At 34.4% G+C, this 6,372-nt stretch overlaps 1 protein-coding gene across 3 annotated transcripts in view; it reads right to left on the bottom strand.

The window, feature by feature from the left end:
- Positions 1 to 109: 109 nt before the first annotated feature.
- The window catches only part of Nep4 (M13 family metallopeptidase neprilysin 4), a 66,069-nt gene continuing 59,806 nt past the window's right edge, over positions 110 to 6,372 (bottom strand). For all 3 annotated transcript variants that reach the window (XM_073960547.1, XM_073960548.1, XM_073960546.1), the window contains one exon: positions 110 to 483. The gene's annotated coding sequence lies outside the window, so the exon portion shown is untranslated. The remainder of the gene's footprint in view (positions 484 to 6,372) is intronic.

The following is a 6,372-nucleotide window of genomic DNA, read 5'->3' as shown; positions in this document are numbered from 1 at the left end:
AAGAAAAATTCACGAAAAAAGAGACAGTTTTTCCAGTGACTAAGGAAAGAACTCAACAAAAAGCTCTTTGGAAAAGTGAAAGTTTTGGAAATAAATTTTTAAACAGTAGTTGGTTTTCTTTTGTTTTTTATTTAAAAATTATCACAATAATAAAAATTATGTATTAAAAAAAAACTAAAACTTAAATATAAAATATATGTATATATTTGTGTAAAATACTTGAACATTATTTCAAATAAAGGTTTTCTAAATTATAAACAAGAAAACTATTGTTGTTTACAATTTATTCTAATGTAGTGGAATACTAACTAATAGTTGCAGTTAAACTAAATTTTTATAATACAATTTGTGGCACATTTCTTTGTAGTTTTGTTCTGTATTGTAATGTGTTTTGTGGAGATATTTTGATGGGTTTTAATCTTCCTCTCGCTTTGGTCTGATACGTGGCATTAATGTTAGTGCTGCAAATTTTCTATTGAAGACCTTAAAATAAATAAAGAGAATTTTAAATAATCAAATTTAAACAAAATTTGTATATTGTAAAAACTAGTTTAAAACAAATTTAAATATAAACCAGTAAGGAAAAGACCAAAGTCGGGCGCGGCCGACTATGTAATACCCTACACCAGTCGAAGTATGTAAAAATGGAATAATTAGTATACATCCTAATACGCAAATACTTAGCTTAGCGATGTACCGATTTCGATATAATTTGGCATATTTATCTATAAATCTAATTCCGTCACACATTCCAAATTTCATCAAAATCTGGCAGATATGGCGTGTTTGGTGCATCAACTACCAAATCGGCCGATAATATATATGGGAGCTATATCAAAATCTGAACCGATTTCGATATAATTTGGCACATTTATTTATTTATAGATCAAATTCAGTCACACGTTCCAAATTACATCAGAATTGGACAGATATAGGGTGTTTGGTGCAAAAAATACCTTAAATCGGCCGAAATTATATATGGGAGCTATATATAAATCTGTACCGATTTCGATATAATTTGGCATATTTATCTATAAACCTAATCGGGCAGATATGGCGTGTTTGGTGCATCAAATACCTCAAATCGGCCGAAAATATATATGGAAGCTATATCCAAATCTGAACCGATTTCGATATTATTTGGCACATTTATCTATAGACCGAATTCCGTCACGTATTTCAAATTTCATCAAAATCGGGTGGATATGGCGTGTTTGGTACATCAAATACCTCAAACCAGCCGGAATATATATATATACTAGCAAATGCCCGCTACTTCGTATGCGGAAAGGGAACAAAATATATATAAACAATATTTAATACGGGAATGGTGAATACTGGAGATTCTGTTGTACTAAGACCTATTTTTATTACCAATATTTTTTTCGATTGTAGTCAGAAGAAAAAAATCTGAAATATCGCATCCCTACACAACTACCATATTTTTTATTTCGAATTTCCAAAACTACGTATCATATTGCAAATTTCAGATTTGACTCCTGGTTTTAACCTTTCACTAACACAGCATTCTCTTTCAGTACGAATTTCCAAACACTAAACTTTATCTCACGCCTTCACAACAACAATCACGCACATTTACAATGCACGGTTCTAGCTTTAGCGGTTTCGCCCAGAACCCGAATAGGTCTGTTAAATTTTCGGCATTCAAAATGGCCATAAAACTCCAAAATGACCATAAAAATCCACCTTTTCGTATATCCCCATATAACGGTACCTCTCGACTTAGTGTATTTTAAAAGATTACTTCCTAATATTCAACATATATCCTAACCCCAATGCACTTTTCCAGCTTTATCTGTTCTCCTGAAACCCATTATAGTACTATTTAGTACTTTTTGTATAAATAAGTACGAATTTTCAAAACCTCCTCCCTACCTCCACTCTAAACACCAATTGCTAATCTAGTACCGAATTTCAAAATTCCAGTTCTACCCTTTACAAAGTCACAAATTGTACAAAATTCTCTATCATATAGCAAATACCAAAAGGTACCAAATTTTGTACCATTTAGCACTTTTCGTACACGATTTTCCAAAATGTACTTTGATATCTCAGCTCTATCCGTTCACCTAACCCCAATTTATAGCCAATGTAGTTCCATTTAGCACTTTTCCATAAGTATGAATTTCCAAAACTACCTCAATCCTCACTCCAACAGTAATCTGTTCACGCAAATACAGCGAATTCCGTACCAGTTAGTACTGCTTCGTTCGCATTAGTACCATTTTCCAAAGCTTCCTCCATATCTCAAATCTATATTCTAACAGTAATCTTAGTTCCAAATTTCAGGATTCCAGCTCTTCAAATCCAAATCATACTAAACTCACTACCATTTAGGACTTTTCGACCTTTGGTACATCTTTCTTACTCTTAATCAGTGACCCCCATTCCAAATTTCAGGATTCCGGCCCTATTCGTTAACCCATATTTAAATTGTACTATATTTAGTACTATTTAGTACTTTTCGTATAAGTTTAGTTCGAATTCCAAAAACCTTTCATTTTTACTCTTCAACAGTGATTCTCATTCCAAATTTCAGGATTCCAGATCTATCCCTTCACCCAAATCCAAATTGTACTAAATTTAGTATCATTTAGTACTTTTCGTGCACTTATAGCTCGAATTTCTAAAAACCTTTCTTTGTTACTCTCCATCAGTGACCCTCATTACAAATTTCAGGATTCAAGCTCAATCCGTTCACCCAAATCCAAATTGTACTAAATTTAGTACCATTTAGAACTTTTCGTGCACTTATAGTTCGAATTTACAAAAACCTTTCTTTGTTACTCTCCACCACTGACCCTAATTTCAAATTTCAGGATTCCAGCTCTATCCGTTCATCCAAATCCAAATTGTACAAAATTTAGTACCATTTAGTACTTTTCGTACCCTTATAGTTCGAGTTTACAAAAACCTTCATTGTTACTCTTCATCAGTGACACTCATTCCAAATGTCTGTATTCCAGTTCAATCAGTTCACCCAAATCAAAATTGTATTAAATTTAGTACCATTTAGTACTTTTCGTATCCTTATAGTTCGAATTTCCAAAAACCTTTCATTGTTACTCTTCATCAGTGACCCTCATTCCAAATGTTTGTTTGTCCGTTCACCCAAACCCAAATTGTACTAAATTTAATACCATTTAGTACTTTTCGTGCACTTATAGTTCGAATTTCTAAAAACCTTTCTTTGTTACTCTCCATCAGTGACCCTCATTACAAATTTCAGGATTCCAGCTATATCCGTTCACCCAAATCCAAATTGTACTAAATTTAGTACCATTTATTACTTTTCGTACACCTACAGTTCTAATTCCAAAAATCTTTCATTTTTACTCTTCATTAGTGATCCTCATTCCAAATTTCAGGATTCCAGCTATATCCGTTCACCCAAATCCAGATTGTACTAAATTTAGTACCATTTAGTACTTTTACCCTTATAGTTCGAATTTACAAAAACCTTTCATTGTTACTCTTCATCGGTAACCCCCATTCCAAATGTCTGTATTCCAGCTCAATCCGTTCACCTAAATCAAAATTGTACTAAATTTAGTACCATTTAGTACTTTTCGTACCCTTATAGTTGGAATTTTCAAAAACCTTTCATTGTTACTCTTTATCAGTGACCCTCATTCCAAATGTCTGTATTCCAGCTCTATCCATTCACCCAAATCCAAATTGTACTAAATGTTGGACCATTTAGTACTTTTCTGCACTTATAGTTCGAATTTCCAAAAAGTTTTCTTCGTTACTCTACACAATTGACCGTAATTTCAAATTTCAGGATTCCAGCTCCATCCGTTCACACAAATCCAAATTGTACTAAATTTAGTACCATTTAGTCATTTTCGTACACATAAGTACGAATTTCCAAAATCACCCTCATGTCTCAATCATACACTTCAACAGTAATCTTAATTCCAAATTTCAGGATTCCAGTTCCCAAATATAATTTGTACTAAATTTAGTATCATTTAGTACTTTTCGTACACATTAGTACGATTTTCCAAAAACATTTAATTACATCAACACCACTTCCCAACCTTGATTTCCATGACAAATTCCATGATTCAAGCTATATCCGTTCAAAATATACAATTGGTACTAAATTTTGTAAATTTTAGTACTTTCCGTACGCTTAGAGGTCGAATTTCTAAAAACCCTTTGGTACATCTTTCTAGCTCTCCATCAGTTACCTTCATTCCAAATTTCAGAATTCTAGCTCTTACCGTTTGCCTAATACAAAGGATACCATATTTAGTACTTTTCGTACACTTCTAGGTAGAATTTCCAAAAACCCAGCCTTATCTCACCCCTACACACCAACAGCAACCTACACCCAAAATTTCAACTTTCTAGCTTCAGCCGTTTCGCCAGGGCGTTGATGAATCAGTCAGTCAGTCAGTCAGTCAGTGAATACCTCACCTCACTGCTCTTTTATATATATATATATATATATATATATATATATATATATATATATATATATATATATATATATATATAGGGACGTACGCAGGATTTCATTTCGGCGGGGGCCCAACTTGACCAAAAATCATGAAAATTGAAAATGGTGTGTAGGGTTACGTATAGCCTTTTTTAAGGTTTTGCTGTTGATTTTATATGAAATATTGACACAAAGTATACAAATTCAGTAGAGAAAGATCACAATATTAAGGATACAATTTTAACTTTTTACAGAGTATTAAATATAAGTTAAATATAAGATATTTAGATTTGAAATTGAAACCACGATTGGTATAGTCGCCATATAAAAGTTGCGCCCCGTTTTCAGTATTTTGGACCTATATGATTAAAAACAAGTAAAAAAGTATCAGTCGGCTTTGCCGACAGAGATATACCCTCAGCCTGTGCAATTGAAACACTTTTTTCACAAAAAACTTATGTATTTAGGGGGTCTCAAAATTTTTGTCGTATGAACCCACAAAAATGAAAGCACACAAAAAAGGTACTTAAAGGAAAAGTTGGACCGACATAGACAATGGGGGTGCAATAGGGGGTTTTTACACCCTTCGGGCTATTTTTTCAGAAAGTATGGACTTACCCCTGAGGAAACTTGTACCTTCCTATAGGGGACAGTGAATACAAGATGTTACAACAAAAACCAAGGCGATTCGAGAGCAGGTCCTAAACTGAACTTTTCCGAAATTTTGTGTAGGAGGTACTCGAAGGAGTTTACCGATTGACTCCATATTGTAACCTCATCTAAGTCTGGTAGAAATTTCATAATGTGCAAAGTATGGAAAAAAACGGTTACTTCCTTCAAGAGTTATCGTACTCACAAATTTTCCGAACATTTTCGAACTTTTGTGGGGGAGGTACCGGAAGGAGTGGACCGATATAATCCATCTTTGAACTTGAACTAAGTTTGGGCAAAATATTACGAAAGCCAAATTTTGGACCGAATCGGCAGATCCGTTCGAGAGTTATCTTGCGCTCCAACCTCTACACACGGAGTTATAGGGTTTTTTGTAACTTTCAGGCTATTTTCTCAGGAAGTATGGACTTGCCCCTAATGAAACTTACAGCGTCGTATAGAGGACAGCGAATACAACTTGCGTAAACAAAAAACAAAGCGATTCGAGACCAGGTCTTAATCTGATCTTTTCCGAAATTTTGTGTGGGGGGTACCCGAAGTAGTGGACCGATTGAGTCCATATTGGAACCTCATCTAAGTTTGGTAGAAATTACACGATGTGCAAAGTATGGACCAAATCGGTTATTCCCTACAAGAGTTATCGTGCGCACAAGTTTTGCGACAATTTTTGAACATTTGTGGGGGAGGTACCTGAAGGAGTGGACCTATATGGCCCATCTTCGAACTTAAATCGAATCTGGACAAAATATTTCGATACCCAAAATTTGAACCGAATCGATTGATCCGTTCGAGAGTTATCGTGCGCACCAGCCAGCCAGACAGACAGACAGACAGACGGACGGACATTGCTAGATCTACTCAAAATTGTCTGAAACGGATATCGTACAAACATACTTGGGGTCTAAAACCATTATTTCTATGAGGCACATTTTTGGTCGTATCAAAGTGTAAATACCCTCTTTAGCCTAAAGGCTGAGGGTATAAATATAGGTCAACGTTTTGGTATATCCCAGAATTTTAAAAGTACAGAGAATTGCCATTATTTCTGCTATCGCAAGATTTTCAGTATTTCAAAGCTCTTAATCTAATTTTGAGAATATCAGCTGTAATACAGATTTTGGGATTCCTTTTTGTGAAAGAGCCTCCATGCAGAAAGTGGTTAAAATATATCCACGTTTTAATCCAATCCCTACTTAACTATATTCGCGAGTGGGACGAATTGAGTTATACAG

Source organism: Musca autumnalis, unplaced genomic scaffold (assembly GCF_047663935.1).
Source record: "Musca autumnalis isolate F117 unplaced genomic scaffold, ASM4766393v1 scaffold_1, whole genome shotgun sequence".
Taxonomy (NCBI): Eukaryota; Metazoa; Arthropoda; class Insecta; order Diptera; family Muscidae; genus Musca; species Musca autumnalis.
The sequence above is the reverse complement of the archived record's forward strand: the minus strand, read 5'-3'. Positions and strand labels throughout refer to the sequence as shown.